This window comes from Acomys russatus, chromosome 6, assembly GCF_903995435.1.
Source record: "Acomys russatus chromosome 6, mAcoRus1.1, whole genome shotgun sequence".
NCBI classification, from domain to species: Eukaryota; Metazoa; Chordata; class Mammalia; order Rodentia; family Muridae; genus Acomys; species Acomys russatus.
Genome location: NC_067142.1, coordinates 88,028,000 through 88,043,971, shown reverse-complemented (window position 1 = coordinate 88,043,971; position 15,972 = coordinate 88,028,000). Strand labels below are relative to the sequence as shown.

The 15,972-nt window shown below is 43.5% G+C and overlaps 1 long non-coding RNA gene across 1 annotated transcript in view; it reads left to right on the top strand.

The window, feature by feature from the left end:
* Window positions 1–7,326: 7,326 nt before the first annotated feature.
* The window catches only part of LOC127191050 (uncharacterized), a 47,920-nt gene continuing 39,274 nt past the window's right edge, over window positions 7,327–15,972 (top strand). Inside the window, exons 1-3 of the long non-coding RNA XR_007830816.1 lie at window positions 7,327–7,451; window positions 7,874–8,120; window positions 10,424–10,526. This is a non-coding gene — a long non-coding RNA (uncharacterized LOC127191050). The remainder of the gene's footprint in view (window positions 7,452–7,873; window positions 8,121–10,423; window positions 10,527–15,972) is intronic.

Sequence of the window (15,972 nt, the reverse complement as noted above, 5' to 3'; positions counted from 1 at the left end):
CCTGAGGCTAGCACTTGGAGTGGGAAGATGGAGAGTCAATGCTGATTATGAGCAGAAGGAGGAGGGCTGCAGGTTCAGGGAGGCCTGCCACCATCTATGGTTAGTAGGCTACAGATGAAGGTACCGGAAAGTGAGCGCTTCAGAGACCTGGCATTTCTGCTTTGAGTGGCCTTGAACTCAGACAGAATGATGACCTGTCTTACATTCTGGGATTTGTTTCTACAAAAGTAAAAACCCAATAGGATATTGTGCCCACAACGAACTAGAATATCATCTGGCACAGAAGGAAAAGAAGCTTAAGATACGGTCCCTAAACTCCCAACAGCTACACAGGTTGTGTGTGAATCTCCTCTGTACAGTGACAGTGTGAAATCAAAGCCCTCATAGAGAAAAGCAAAGGGCAAGACTGAAAGAGAAGTGGGTGTTCACGAGTGGGCTGCAGCGCTAAACTGGTTCCTTCTGCTAACTCCACTGTCAGATTGAGTTGAGCTCCTCACCATCCTGTGGCAGGAAGTACTAGGAAGGCTTACTGAAGGCTTGGTTCCTAGCTGGTGGCAATACACCACACACACACACACACACACACACACACACACACACACACACGCGCGCGCACGCGCACGCACATGCACACGCACACACGCACGCACGCACGCACGCACACACGCACACACGCACACACGCACGCACGCACACGCACATACACACGCACACACACGCACACACGCACACACACACGCACACACGCACACGCGCACACACACGCACACACACGCGCGCGCGCACACACGCACGCACACACGCACGCACACACGCACACACACACGCACACACACACGCACACACACACGCACACACACGCACACGCACGCACACACACGCACACACGCACGCACACACGCACACACGCACGCACGCACACGCACGCACATGCACACACACGCACACACACGCACACACACGCACACATGCACACAACCTTTTGAGATCATATTATTACATCATTTTCCCATTCCTACCTTTCCCTCCAAATCCTCCCATATCCCCACCCCTTCTTGATGACAACTATAGACTTACTTTTGAAAACTAAGTGGGCCCTAGATGGAAGAAGTGTGTCACTGGGTGTGTCCTGGTGAGTCTTATTCCAGACTCCTCCTCTTCTCGTCTCTGCTGTGTGACCAGGATGCTCTGTGCCATCATCAGTGCACAGTGAACTTGACCAGGGACTGAAATCTCTGGAGCCATGAGCTAAAATGAACAGTCAGCTCCCTAAGTTGTTTTCTCAGGTGTTCCTAATAGCAAAAAATTCTAACAGGAGCCCCAGGAAGAAGTTAGGAAGGGAATATAGCACCGCTTCCTTCTTTTCTCTCTTTCCCTACATCCCGTCTGCTGTGAGGTGATCCGATTTGCTCCATCAGGCACTCTCTACCATGATACTTTGCCTCACCACAGTCCAAAGTGACAGGACCAAATGACCCTGGGCTGGCACAAGCTGAAATAGCTTTCATTCTTATGCATTGATTACCTCAGCTATTTTGTCACAGTGATGGAAAGCTGTTTCTGATTTGATCTCATCTAAACCACATTTTAATTAGCCTTTGGGAGTGTGCTTTTTATAACAGATCACTATTGCCTACATAGATCCTGTCATTTCCTCTGGCTCCTGCTACTCTCCTTCTTTCTATTATTGGAATGCCATTATTCAATCAAAATCAGTCTCCAGCTTCCCTCACGCTGCAGTTAAGGACTCTGCGGTGATTGCTTCTCTGGGATTGCAGGTTCATTCCTTATAGCCTTACTTGGGTTGAGTCACAGACAACCCAGCTTGTCTTTTCTGCTCTTAGTGCTACGATGGGATGGCCTGAGCGCAGCGCCTTGCTCCTCACCCCACCAGTTCTATTCCATGCATATACTCCCTCACCATAGAAATGCTGCCCTAATAGTTTCTTCCTGGAATGTCTTCAACATTTGTACTAGCCCTGTAACCTTCTCCGTCTACTGTCCTGCCACACTGGCTTTTCATCACCTCCTGAAAGAGTCTTCATTCAGGTATTTGAGGAGTGTGGCTTAAATTGAAAGGCTTTTTTTTTTTTTTTCCCAAATCGCATAGACCAGATTTGAGCCCTGGTTCTAGCATTCATAAATGCACTGTCTGAGCCATCCATTCTAACTACTGTTAAATGGACAGTCATTGCAGCTACATCCAGATAAGAGATGCAAAAATACAGTCAGTCATGCTCCTGCCCTGGTGACTCTGAGTTAAGCATAATATCTGTTCATAAAGAGCTATCTGGCCACAGCCACCCCATAAGCCTACATTTCTAGTAAGTGGGACTCTTCACATATCTCCTGCAGGGTGGGTTATTAAGATCATCTGTAGACAAAGGAATGGTGTCCAGTATTGCCAAAGGAGGACTAGCCTGCTTCAGGCTTCTTAAGTCATTGATAGGCAATGGTCCTTTCTGTAACGGGAAGATGCTACCCTGAATCACAGTCAGATGGGATGGCGCGTACACAGTGCCTAGCTTTGTCCTGTAAGGTTGCTGAAGTTTCATTTGGAGTGTAGAAGAAGGGTCATCCACACGTCAGATGCTCTCACCTACTTGGTTCTTCTAAGGAAGCATAGTAGCGTGGTTAACGTCATGGTGGATGTTAACATCTGAGGCTAGGTCCATGTTTCACTTCAGTATGACCATGTACAGCTTAATCAACCTCGTTGTCTTCTGTGGAAATGGGATTACCACACCATCATATCCCATGTCCACTTGATGATGTGCCTAATAAATCAGCGAGGAAAGTGACCAGGCAGAAGGACACAAAGACCTAGGTGTGGGATACCCAACATGGGGAGTAACTAGGGAGTATAAGGTTGTGCCAGCCTGGTGAACTTCCCCACCAGGATCTTAAAGAATACCAGGAATACAAACTAAAAACGTGTATTCATTACAGTCTGCTACCAGTTGGTCAAGGACAACTCCCACCAGGTGTCAGGATGTGCACACAACAAGCCGGGAATCAAGAGATGCCCCGAGGCTAGAAGTGAGAGGCACAGGGTGAAGACAAGAGGAGTGTCTGAGGGCCATGGTGAGCAAGGCAAAGGAAGCCACTGTGGACTGACCCTTCAGAGTGACAGAAGAGACGGAGAGCAGAAGACTTGGACACATATCTGTTTTAAAGAGGAGCAATTTTTTATGAAGTTGTGTTGGTGAAAGACTAAGTTCCATGACATAATGATCACATTGTTGAAACCCTCCCATATGTCCCATCAAGTTGGACTCAAGAGTCACAGTCCCTGCTCATGACCTTCTAGACTGCTTAGGGTCGCGATCCCAATATTTTATCCTTTACTGCTCATTCTTTCTATACCACATACTCTAAAACTGGGGACCTTCAGAGATCGCTTGGCTGTGGGATGCTTGCATATTCTGTTCGCTCTACTTAGGGCATTCTCTCCCCTAGTAGAGCATGGCTGGCTCTTCTCTCCACACCCTTTATTCAACCTTCTGTCCAAATGGCAGCTCTTCAAAAACAGTTTTCCATGAATTCCCCCACTTAAATTAGAGGGTACTCCGTCACTGTGGGTACACTCTCTCCTTACTAAGCCTGGATGCTATGCCATTCCTGACATTATAGAATAGATTACATTTATGCATTTTTCCATATCTTTTTAGAATGCAACCTCCAAGAAAAAAGTACTTTGCCAGTTTTGTTTACTGTTATATTTAAAAATCCCCACAGCAACATGTCAGAACACACAGCAAATGCCCAATTAATGTTTGTGGCATGAATGAATCGTCCTATCACATACCACCTGTCACTTCTGCATCCTCCTTGCTATCTGCACAAGTGGACAGGTGACTCCTCCCTTGGCTCTGCTGGATGGACCTCTGCAGGAACTTAGCCCAAGCCCTTTTCCATCTACTCCAGCCCCTGCTCTGTTCAACTACCCGTGTTCCAGAAGACCTATTCTACCTCCACAGTTTGCTTGAATTGTAACAGAGGCCAATGATAGAATCCCTCTTCTTGCTATGCCATGCAGATGTGTTTTCCTTTAGAGATAAGACTAATTTGCAACACTACAGCCTTTACTGCTGCTGGGCAAAAGTGACTATTATTCAGTTTGTGTTTGAAAATATGTAACAATCTAAGCATAACCAAATGGCACTCCTGGCACACTGAAACACAGAATACAAGCATACTTACCCTCCTCTGCCCTCATGTCTCCTCTATAGGCATGTCTTTAAAAAACTAGCTTATGAACATGGTTGGGAATATTCATAAACTAGTTTTAAAAAGACATGCCTACAGAGGAGACATAGTGGCCTTATTCATAATAGCCAGAACAAGGAAACAGCCTAACTGTCCCTCAGTAGAAGAATGGATAAAGAAACTGTGGTACATTTACACTATGGAATACTACTCAGCTATTAAAAACAAGGAATTCCTGAAAGTTGTGGATTGAACTAGAAATGATCATTATGAGTGAGTTCACCCAAAAGCAGAAAGAGTCAAATGGTATATACTCACTTATATCTGGACACTATCCCAAGGAGCATGTCCCATGAGAGTCTTCACTTACCAGGAAAGTGGGACAGAGGGGAGGACATCCTATTGGGACTTTAGGCGAGAGAAGCATGGGAAAATGGGGAAATAGAAGGATCCAGATGGTCCTAGAAACCTACAAGAAGAACATTATGATGGGCAGATCTGGGCCCAGGGGTCCTGCTCAAACTACGGCACCAGCCAAGGACAATACGTGCAGTAAACTTTGAACCCCTATCCAGATCTAGCCAATGAACAGGACATTCTCCACAGTTGAGTGGAGAGTGGGGACTAACTTTCACATGAACTCTAGTGCCCCATATTTGACCACGTCTCCTAGATGGGGAAGCCTGGTGGTACTCAGAGGAAGGATAGCAGGCTGACAAGAAGAGACTTGATACCCTATGAGCATATACAGGGAGAGGAGGTCCCCCTCAGTCACAGTCATAGGGGAGGGGAATAGGGGGAAAATGGAAGGGAGGGAGGAATGGAGGATACAAGGGATGGGATAACAATTGAGATGTAATATGAATAAATTAATAAAATATTTTTATAAAGAAACAATTTTTTAAAAACTAGTTTATTTGAGTTCTTATACCTCTACCTCCCTTTCACCCTTTATTCCACCCTAAACCCTTCCAACCAACCAACAATAGGAGGGAGAGAAAGAAGGTCAGAGGGGGAAAAGGAGGATAGACCTCTATAGGCTGCTTCCTGCTGATTTGGGGGCTTTTGGGTTTCTTGGGGCAAGTTCAATCTCCTTCATCAGAATACCTAGCAGTCCAGTAACCCAGCAATCTCGCAATAGCAAACGCAGCATCCCCTCTTCTTTGGAGTGCTCCCAGCCCCTCTCCTGGATCTGGCATTTAAACCCTCTGAAAAGTCCCCAGAATTCAAAACATAAACTATCTGCAGCTGGGGGAAAATGCCCCTACCAGACCACGAGACACATTATAATCACCTGCTGTGGACCATCCGAAGCAGCCCCATATCCCACACCTGGGATTAAAACAAAAATGTATTCACGTAACATAACTGGTTTTTTAAAGAAACCAAAATCCTCACTACACTCCCCTTTCTGCTCTCCAAGTCTCCACTGTCTGCCACTGGACAGTCCTTTGTTGAAAGGAAACACTAAGTGATATAACGCTGGATTCAGGCATCTTCTGGTTCTTAAAGGTTTGATATGAACCCCTGACACCCAGGGCAAAACTCACACCGAAGTCAAGGTTTTCTCTTCAGCTCAGGAAACAAAGGGTCCCTTCCCATCCTTCTGACCATGACCTGCCCACCCCCAGCGGCTCTGAGCCAATGGTGTGGACATAATTCAAAAACTCTGCTTATTTTTAACATTTTTAGTATAGTACACTGAGAGTAAAATGAGTTCCCGTATTCTCATCCTCCATCCAATTTACCCTACGGCAGTGGTTCTCCACCTTCCTAACGTGGCAACCATAGAACACAGCTCCTCATAATGTGCTGACCTCCCAACCATAAAATTATTTTTGCTGTTTCTTCATCACAGTAATTTTGCTACTTTTATGAACTGTAATGTAAATATCTGTGTTTTCTGGTGGTCTTAGGTGACCCCTGTGACAGGGTTGCTGAACCCCAAACACGCCATGACCTGTAGGTCAAAAACCACTGCCCTCAGGACTTATCTATGCTTGTAGGTTAATGATGTGGCAGTGACAGGAAGTGGGGCAGGGTACAGGCATCGTCAGAACAGGACACTGCGGTGATTGTATTGGGTATTGTCCTGGCAGCTTTAGCTGTCAACTTGACACAGTCTGGAATCATCTAAGAAGAAACTCTTGGCTGAGGAATTGGCGGGATCAGATTGAGCTGTGGGTATGTCTGTGGAGGATTGTCTTGACTGTTAGGACGGCCCAGGCTCTCGTGAGCTGCACCGCTCGTCAGGCAGATGTCCTGGGATCCATAAGAAATCTAGTTGAGTGTGAGCATGCCAGACAGGCGGAGAGCAGCGTCTTCATGGTTCCTGCCACACTTCACTCGGAACTGAGTTCCTTATTCAGATGCTACACGGAGAGCATACAGGCCAGTCTTCAAGCTCCTCAGTCATGGACTGCCACCTGGGGCTGTAAGCCAAATAAACCCTTTCTTTTCTAAAGTTCATGGTCAAGGACTCAGTCATGGCCACAGAGGTGGAAGTAGACCAGGGATACAGTTGGCAGTGGCATTGGGATGGAGCTCATGGTGGAAGTATTATTTTGGTGTACCTAGACGCCATGACTTTGCCATAGAAGGGATGGCATAAGCATCAGAGGTGTGCTTCCACCTGGTGGGTGTCAGGGTGTTACCAGTGGGCAGTTCTCTATCTGACAGAGACTGTTTGAGTGGCTTCTCTGCCCTACCCCTTATCTACGGCTTCATCTAAGATGCTAATTTTAGAAACAGTGTCTGAAAATATGACTTTTGTTAAGTAATACTCCTCTGTGTGAGTGTTCCGTATGATGCCATGTCCAGTGGGTAGGGTCCAAAAATACCCACGTACAAGCATGTGGAGGTCAGAGGAGGATGCCAGGTGTCTTTCTCTGCTGTGATCTGCTTTATAGCCATGAGACAGGGTCTCTCACTGTATAATAAGCCTGCAGATTAGACTAGGGTGCCAGCAAGCTCCAGATCTGCCCGTTTTAACCATAGTATGCTGGGTTTGCAGCACAGCATGCGCAGCAGTGCCCTGCCTTTTACCTGAGTGCTAGGGGGGTGGTGGTCAGAGCTCAAGTCTTCACACACAGTAAGCGTCTCCTCATACCCGGTTTTAGTTTTAATATAGATTCTGCTGTATCTGAAGATGGAAAATCTTTAAGAAGAAAATGGAAAACTGAACCCACAAAGAAAGAGGGGACTACTCAGACACCACCATGTTTATGTTCCTGAAATCTTATGTGAGTCCCTGGAACTCACTTCTTTTCCATCCCTTCCTTTCTTCCTTCCCTTTACTTCCTTCTTCATTCCTTTTCCTCCTTCCTTCCTTGTTTCCTTCCTTCCTTCTCTCCTTTGTCCCTTCTTCCCTCCCTCTTTCCCCTATTCCTCCCTCCCCCCTGCAGTCCTCCCTTCCCCCTGCAGTCCTCTCTGGCTTCCCTCCTTCCTGCCTTCTCATTTCTATTCTACATTGTATATTGAAATTTCAAGTTATATTTGTATCAGATTTGATATAAATCTAATTTATTTAGTGAGATTCTTCTTAGGTCATTTGACGATCCTTCAAAAATGTTTACAGCCTGAATGTCCTTATATAATAAGGATATCCCATAATGTATTTATAAGGTTGAGTACTGAGGTTATTTCCAATTTATTTTTCTGATAGAAAGGTCAGTTTTCCTGGGGCCATGTGAGCGGCGGACTCGGGCAGCCTACTTGCTCGGCATGGTCCTCTCTGTGCTGTTACACATTTGTGATCAGAGGGGTTGCAAATAAGAAACAGAGTTACTGCCTCGGGAAATTCTCATCCAGTTTGAGGGAGAGATTGAAATGAAGTCACAACATTTATAAACTAACATATCACCGAGAGGGAACTACTGTATCGTGAAGCTGGATCTCACAGCTGGCACTAGGTAAGGACCAAGATCAATCCCAGTGACTAATTCTTGGGTACCATGAAAGGATTTGAGGCTCGTGGTTTATCCCACACATGTCCCTGCGAGGCACAGGTATGTTCTGCTCTGGTAAGGGTATACAGAAAGGTGCCATTTTAAGCTAGGGCTTCAAGGGCAATCAAAAGCACGAGTGAGCAGAAGAAGGAAGAAGCTTTCAGATCAAGGGAGTGAGAAGCCAATGCTCTGTGTAGAGGAAGGTTCCTTTGAGGAGAAGCAAGGAGTAGAGCTGTGGAGGCAGAGGAATCTAGAGCCCCCCGGGATATAGATAGAAGGAGGGAGATCCTGCCTTCTGAAGATCTTCCTGAAAGTTCTGCTGGACGTATTGGAGCACACAGACTCTATTGACAGGGACATCTATGTGGAAGGTGCTGAATTAAATCTGGCATGGGTGACAGGGGCTAGATGTTGGGAGGTAGCAGTGGGACCAGAATAGAAAAACAAGGCCAAAGAAACATCTTGCCAGAAAAGAATAATCAACATGTAAAGCATATACTAGGTAATATGAAGTGAAAGACATTAAAAAAAAAAAAAAAAAGCTTGAAGCCAACTCCATTGACTTAGGCCAGGTGGAGAGAATCCCTGGCTTTGGCCACTGCAGGAGTCACAGCCTGCTTCCGTGTGGATCCTATTCATCTCCTGGTAGCAGGACCACATGGGAGGGAAGGTGGGTGGCATGGCTGTGCATCCCGTATGAGTCCTGGGGAGGAAACCCTCCCAGAGAAGAAGGCTCTCTCTCTCTCTCTCTCTCTCTCTCTCTCTCTCTCTCTCTCTCTCTCTCTCTCTCTCCTTCTCTCTTGCTCCCTCTTGCTCCCTCCTGCTCTGATTTGCCTATTCATTCTTCTAGGACAAAGGTTGAAATTCAGTTTTAAAAAAAATGTTATCATCTTTCTCATCCAATCTTGGGTGCTGCGGGAGCTGCAGATTACTGTGCAGACATGGCCAAGTCCAATAACCACACCACGCATGGCCAGTCCTGCCAATGGCAGAGAAAGGGCATCAAGAGAACCCAGTCACAAAGATATGAATCTCTTAAGGGGGTTGACCCCAAGTTCCTGAGGAACATGCGCTTTGCCAAGAAGCACAAGAAAGGCCTGAAGAAGACATAGGCAAACAACACAAAGGCAATGAGTGCCATGCAGAGGGCTTTAAGGCCCTTTCGAAGACTAAGGCCATTAAGCCCAAGATGCCAAGGGGCCCCAGGTGCAAACTCAGACAGCTTGCTTTCATCACTCATCCCAAGCTTGGGAAGAAGATTCGAAGCTACATGGCCAAGGGTCGTAGGCTCTGCCAACCAAAGCCCAAGGTTCAAACCAAGGCAGAGGCTGCAGCTCTAGCTAAGGCCCAGGCTTCAGCCCAGCTCAGGCTCCCAAAGGTGCCCAGGCCCCTGTGAAGGCTCCATGGAAAAGGCTTCTGCCCATGTGAAGACAGATGGACTGGTGTAACACACCTACCTACACACTACTTACAGACAACCAGTGTCCTATGCTGTTTTTACAAATAAACCCGAGTCAAGCTGTGTAAAAAAAATGTTATCAGTGACTTCAACTCCTTATATTCTTGACCTTAAGTTACTCTGTTCTGCTGGACCCTGGACTCACTCTGATTTTTCTCACAGTCAGTGGGTCTGAGGTTTCTGATTCAGGACTATGGCAGGTGGGGGAGGGTATCCTGAGGACTTTTTATCCTTTTGTGATTCCTCAAGCCCATCACATGAATGAGCATGCTAGTGATGAACATTTTAGTCTTGCTTTTACAACATTTTTGAGAACATGTCTCATGCATTAATTTCTGTTTTTAACATAAATATAGCTCTCTACTTTGTTAAAGGAAATAGTGCTTTAGAGGAAATGTGTTTTGCCCAAGTTTTCACAACTGATGGGGGCGAGAGCTGGGATTCTGTTGTTGTCTACTGAGTTAATCCAATAAATATTCTTAAATCACATTACAATTCAACTTCTAAAACTGGCTGATTCTACACAAGAAAGAGTTCCAAGAACCCCAGGATGTAACTTTAGTGAAATTGCTGTCGCCAGTTCATCCCAGGAGCACTGTTCACCCTGTTCCTCACTACTGACATTGAAAGATTTGTGAAAACAGTCTAAAAACTTCTCTGTCTGTCTCTCCTGTTTCCTCTGCGTCGGGGCTATCTTCACATTGGAATGGTTTAGCATTTTCATAGTGGCATCCGTTTCTTAAGAGGGTTGAGCCAGCTAATTGCTTTAGGAAATTCTGTCTAAATCATGTATTTTTTCCACCTACAGTGTCTGAGCAGCCTCTCTCTGATATGCAAAATTATGACGGCTTGGAAGGCTCGAAGAGAAGCGTCTGGAATCAGAATTGCTCGGTGGAAAGGCAAAGCAGGAGGTGAGTCCTGGGAGAGGTCTACCCCCATCTTTCCAGAAAGTCTCCATTATTAATGAAACGTGTGTTGTCATGGTGATGATCAGAGAGGGAGTGGAACTAGAGGAAGACTTGAGAAAATACTGCAGCTCTGGGAGCTATAAAGTCTTTGTGACAGTGCGTCTCTGCGAGGACATTAGGACATCACATTGCTTTCTCCTGTGATCTGTCTCAGACATTATGAGGTCAGCATAATACCCTAGGATGATTTGAACCAGATGTGTCTCTGTCTCCATTCAACTCGAGTCCTCATAGGTCACTGATAGGACGGAGAATCCTAATATCTGATATTGATAATAGCCAATACTCACAAAACCTACTGAAACAAAAATCTAGGCGAGGTACCCAGGTTGACATAGACTTACCCTTTGTTTCAGTGGCTTATACAATGTTGTCATATAATGTCAGCTTACAGCATTTAGAATCACATAGCAGAGAAACTTTTGAGCATGTCTATGAGGGAGTTTCCAGACTGAGTGAACTGAGTTGGAAGGACCAACTGTAAGTATGGGTGATGCCATCTCATGGGCTCAGGGTTCAGGCTGCGTAACTATGCTAACTATGAGCATTCGCCTTGGTCTGCTTTCCGACTGTGAGTGCAACAAGACGAGCTCCTGCTGCCCTTACTTCCAGGCCGCATTTGACTGTACTTTCCGACTGCTAGCCAATTAAACCCTCCTTTCCTTGTTTGCTTTTGTCAGGGACCTTGTGAGCCTTTTGCCAGCGTTGCTCACAGCAGTGAGAAAGCAAAAGTTACAACAGAGGTGCTTCTCAGAGCAGGGCAGGAAAGAGCATTCCCAGTAGAAGGGAAAGGCATGCAGGTGTGTGGTAGTCACATAACTGGGAAAGGCAGTGTCCTGCTCTCCTCTGAACACACAGCAGATAGCAGGAATAGTAGGAGTTGACTAGAAATGTCTCTTTACAGCTAGAACACTGAACCTCATATACAAGGAAGAAGTGGTGATTTCAGTACCCAGTGGAGAACAATCTGAGGACATTTCTAGAGGAGAAAATGAACAACGCACTTTAGGGACTTAATCCCAAGAGGATGGGCAATAGCTAGTTGACTGTTGGTGTTTTTCCCTATCTAAAGTGATAAGAGGATCAGAAAGTGACCTTAAATAGAAAATCAAGGGCAAAGAATATTCTAACTCATTGATTCAGTAATATAGAAATAAACCCAAGAGGGGAAAAATACAGACAAATTGACCATAGATAAAATAAAAAGTAAATTCATTAATATATCCAATAATTTCCTTGAGAAAGATAAACTTTAAAATATTTTGGACTCTCAGAATAGGAACAGAGTAAAAGTGGCCAAAGTCTGGAATGAGAAGAAGGATGTGAAATCAGTCAGCACACAGAGCATCTTAAAATTCAAACCACTTATACCTGTGGTGACGGGTTTAGATTCCTAGTTGACTTACTGCATATGGTGTGTATAGTACATACGCCTCAAAAAGAAAAGGAGCAAAAGAAAACCCAACAACTAGCTGCAGAGATTATTCTCTTCCAAAATCAGTTATAAGTTATTCTGCAGTGGTTTCTGCCACTTGTTCAAACAGTTTCCACAGTGTATAATTGATTAGTAGTGTTCCCAGAAAAAAAAAAGAAAAGAAATCTTCTGGGTTCATGAGAATGAGCAGTACCAGTGTACTCAGGCTTGACAGAGCGTCACCCCACTAAACAAAACAACACAACACAGCATAACCCTGATGACATCTGACTTGTAAATATCAATGAGAAATCTACAGTAAAAGCCCACAAATCCCATTCAGACTTATATTAAAAGAGCTGCTCTATCACACTACAAAGCACAAATCATTAAAGATGGACACACTTTAAATGTGACAAGTGAGGGGTGGGCCTTACCAGGGCTCATCTGAATTCATAAGAAAGTCCAAAAGTCCCAATAGGAAGTAGGCAGCACATGAATGGACAATTCACACACAAAAAAAGGCTAATAAGCATATGAAAAGTATTAACCCTGTTAGTTATCAAAGAAATGCAAACGAAGCATCACTTTCTGTAAATCAAATTAGTAAAGCTTAAAAATAAATAATGGTAATACTGAGTGCCAATAAATACATGAAAATATGCCCAACCTCATTTATTCAGGAAAATGCAAATTAAAATCACAATGAACAGCCATTTAACACACACTAGCTTGGCAACAATTGAAAACTCCAGCAATCCCAAATATTTGAGGGGATACACAGCAGTTGGGGTTTGTGGTTGTGGTAGGGTTGACAGTTACAGACGGACATTCAAATATTATCCGGTAATAAGGATGACAGATGCCTTCAGTACAAAGTCATTTCCGGGTGTGTGCTATGCAGGGATATGGCTGACAAACATTTTCACCTATGTGTACCCTAACTATGAAAGTCTTTACACAGCTCACACAATTTAAAATGGTCATCTAAGCTCTACATTGGAGATTTTACTGTCAGTAATGACTATCTGAAAATCCTTATGTGTGTATTGACTCTTCTTTGGTAATTTAAGTTAGCCTTTTAGTTGAAGAGTAAGTTAGCCTTTTACTCTTCAAACCTACAGTTTTAAATTCCACGACTTCATAGGTAATTTCAACAGTTTTATGCTTCAAGTCTTTAATTGGTTACTCTATCATATATCATTAGAGAAAGATTATGTGCATAAATCGAATTCTTCAAAGATTTTCTGTATGACCTTTTGGTTCTAAGGATGAACAGTTTCTTCCTTGGGGAATGTGTCACTCAGGGTACTTAAATCTGTGTTCTAGGATCATGGCTCTTCTTATTCGACTTCTAATAAACTATTCATAAAATTCTTTTAGATTGAGTTGCCACTATATTTATTAATTATATGTTAGTGATCAAAAAATTTAAGGAAGTTTTATATATATATATTGTTAGCTAATTACTAACTTGGAAATCTGAAGTTTTATTGAGAAATGCATACCTTGTTGAAGTGAATAGTGTTATTTTCAATTTGGTTATAAACCTATGACTAAATATTAATTAAGGCTATAAGGAAGCAGAACACAGTATCAACTGTATCCCAATTTATTATTTTAATTAATGTATTGCTAAGAATCCTTGTTTCTCTTAGTAAATAGAAGTCAGAGCTTTCTTTAGCAAGGACACTTAATTCTTTAAATTTATTCCCAGTTATATGCTAAATATCACCTAGTGATTTATGGTTGATGTTTTCATCATCATAAATTATTTTTAATAATCTAGCCACTGAGAGCTTGGGTGTGTGAATAACAATTAACTGAGAGCATCCGACTTGCAGGATGATCTGTTCTCCACCCACTAAGGCCATTTGCTTCCTTGACAGGATCTTAACATTTGAAGCCTCCCTTTGATTGCTGTCGTGGGGGTTTTACATTCTAGATTCATGGTGCTAGTGCGATAGGAATCAAGGTGCCTGAGACGGCAGAAGGATCCTCTTTGGGAAGTGACTTGTAAATTGACCCTGACAATTTTCTGGAAGCCACTGGAAAGGCTGTGTCTCTCCAGGATCTAACACCTTAGGTTATAAATCTCTCTGGAAGAAATCTCACTCAAGGGTGTCAGGAGACAAGCAGAGCTCTTCCCATGAACACTAGGCTAGAAACAACCTGCATACCCATCAGGAGGAGAACATTCATGCAATAACATATTACATAGCAATGTATGAATGAGTAAAAAAAATCCAAGTTAGCTGGGCAGTGGTGGCACACGCCTTTAATATCAGCACTCAGGAGGCAGGGGCAAGCGGATCTCTGAGTTAGAAGCCAGCCTGGTCTACAGAACAAATTCCAGGACAGCCAGGGCTACACAGAAAGACAATGTCAAAACAACAACAACAACAAACAAACAAATATAAAAACCAAACAACCTTCAAGTTGCCATAAAAACATAGTTTGATAATATTTATAAACAAGAGAAACCTACTGAAATTGTAGATTAGCTCAACCACATATAAAATTATTCAGTCATACAGCAAAATTATAAAAGGCATAGATCACAAAAACTCAGTGTTGTGTTTGCTTTTGGAAGAAGAAGGGAGACCTTGGCTTACCTTGTGTACTTGGACTGAAGTTCCCAAGACATTTAGCACTTTCTTCTGTTTACTTTCCTAGTTAGTAGCATGAACCGGGAAGACCGGGGCCTGAAAACGAGGCAGACTAAAGTCTCGTGCAATAGCCAGCTTTATTCAAAGCATCAGACAGTTTATACTCTGAAGGTTAAGAAGAGTCGCCTGAGTAAAGTGCACACTCACAAGGGCAAGCTGACGTGTGGCAAAGACGGGTTTTCCATAGAGGCACACAAACAAACAGTAGCCAGTGGTAATGAGCAATCTGAGGTAAGCTTGCCACCCCTGGGAGGGGCACAGACAACCAAGAACAACCCACGCTATGGAGGAACAGAGGCTACAAGACTCCTGTCTGGCTTATTTCAAGTTTTCTCACAAAGTCTCAGAAGTCTCACACAGTTTTGTTCATGGACTGTGTTCACATAGTCTTCTTTAACATGTGTTTTGGCATGCTTCTTCATGCTTTAGGTTTTTAATAAATTATTGTAGGGTTATATACATATTTGATACTAGAAAGAACAACATATTTTTTGTAAATATGGAATAGATTAAAATGTAAAATATACATGAAGGTCATATTACGTTGAATATTTGAAATGGTTTTAGTGAAACTGACTTTTTTTTTTTTTAACACTTCTGGGAATAAGAATGGGTGTAATATTTCTGGAAAGTAATTTAGAACTGTTTATACAAAGTCTTAAAGTGTTAAAACTTTGTGACTCTATAATTTTATTTCTAGGATTATGTCTTAAAATTAATAGAATATTATTACAGATTAATAGTCAAGGATGTTTACCACAGTAGTGTGTTTGTAGGAAGAAAAATTGGAAATTATGTAAATAGGCTATATAGTGGAGACTGTTTAAGTACAATGTAGCAAAACAATATGATGGACCATTCAAGCATTAAATCTGTTTAAAAATAATGTTTTTTTAAATCGGAGTAGCCTCCTCACCTCACCCCCCGCCCCCCGCCCCCGAAAAAAAAAAAACCTACTTCATAGTTTATAAATACGATGGGGCTAGAAGGCTGTATGCATGTGACACGTCCAAATACTGTTAAGCATGTATTCCTTTGAGTGGGGATTGCAATGAGAGTTTCTATTATACAATGTTACAGACCAAGAAATGCCGGTCTGTGGTACCTCTCTTACCTAGCTGCAGTGTGACTTCTCCCTGGGAGGCATGAACAAATATCTACTTAACATTGGTAGGGCTCCAAAGAAGACCAAGGGAAAGAGCACACCTCGGTCAGGCTTGGTGAACCAGTGGATTTGTTGGGACCACTTCCAGGAGCGCAGTGAGGACGATTAAGTACAGGAGCATGGACACCTCAGTGACAGTTG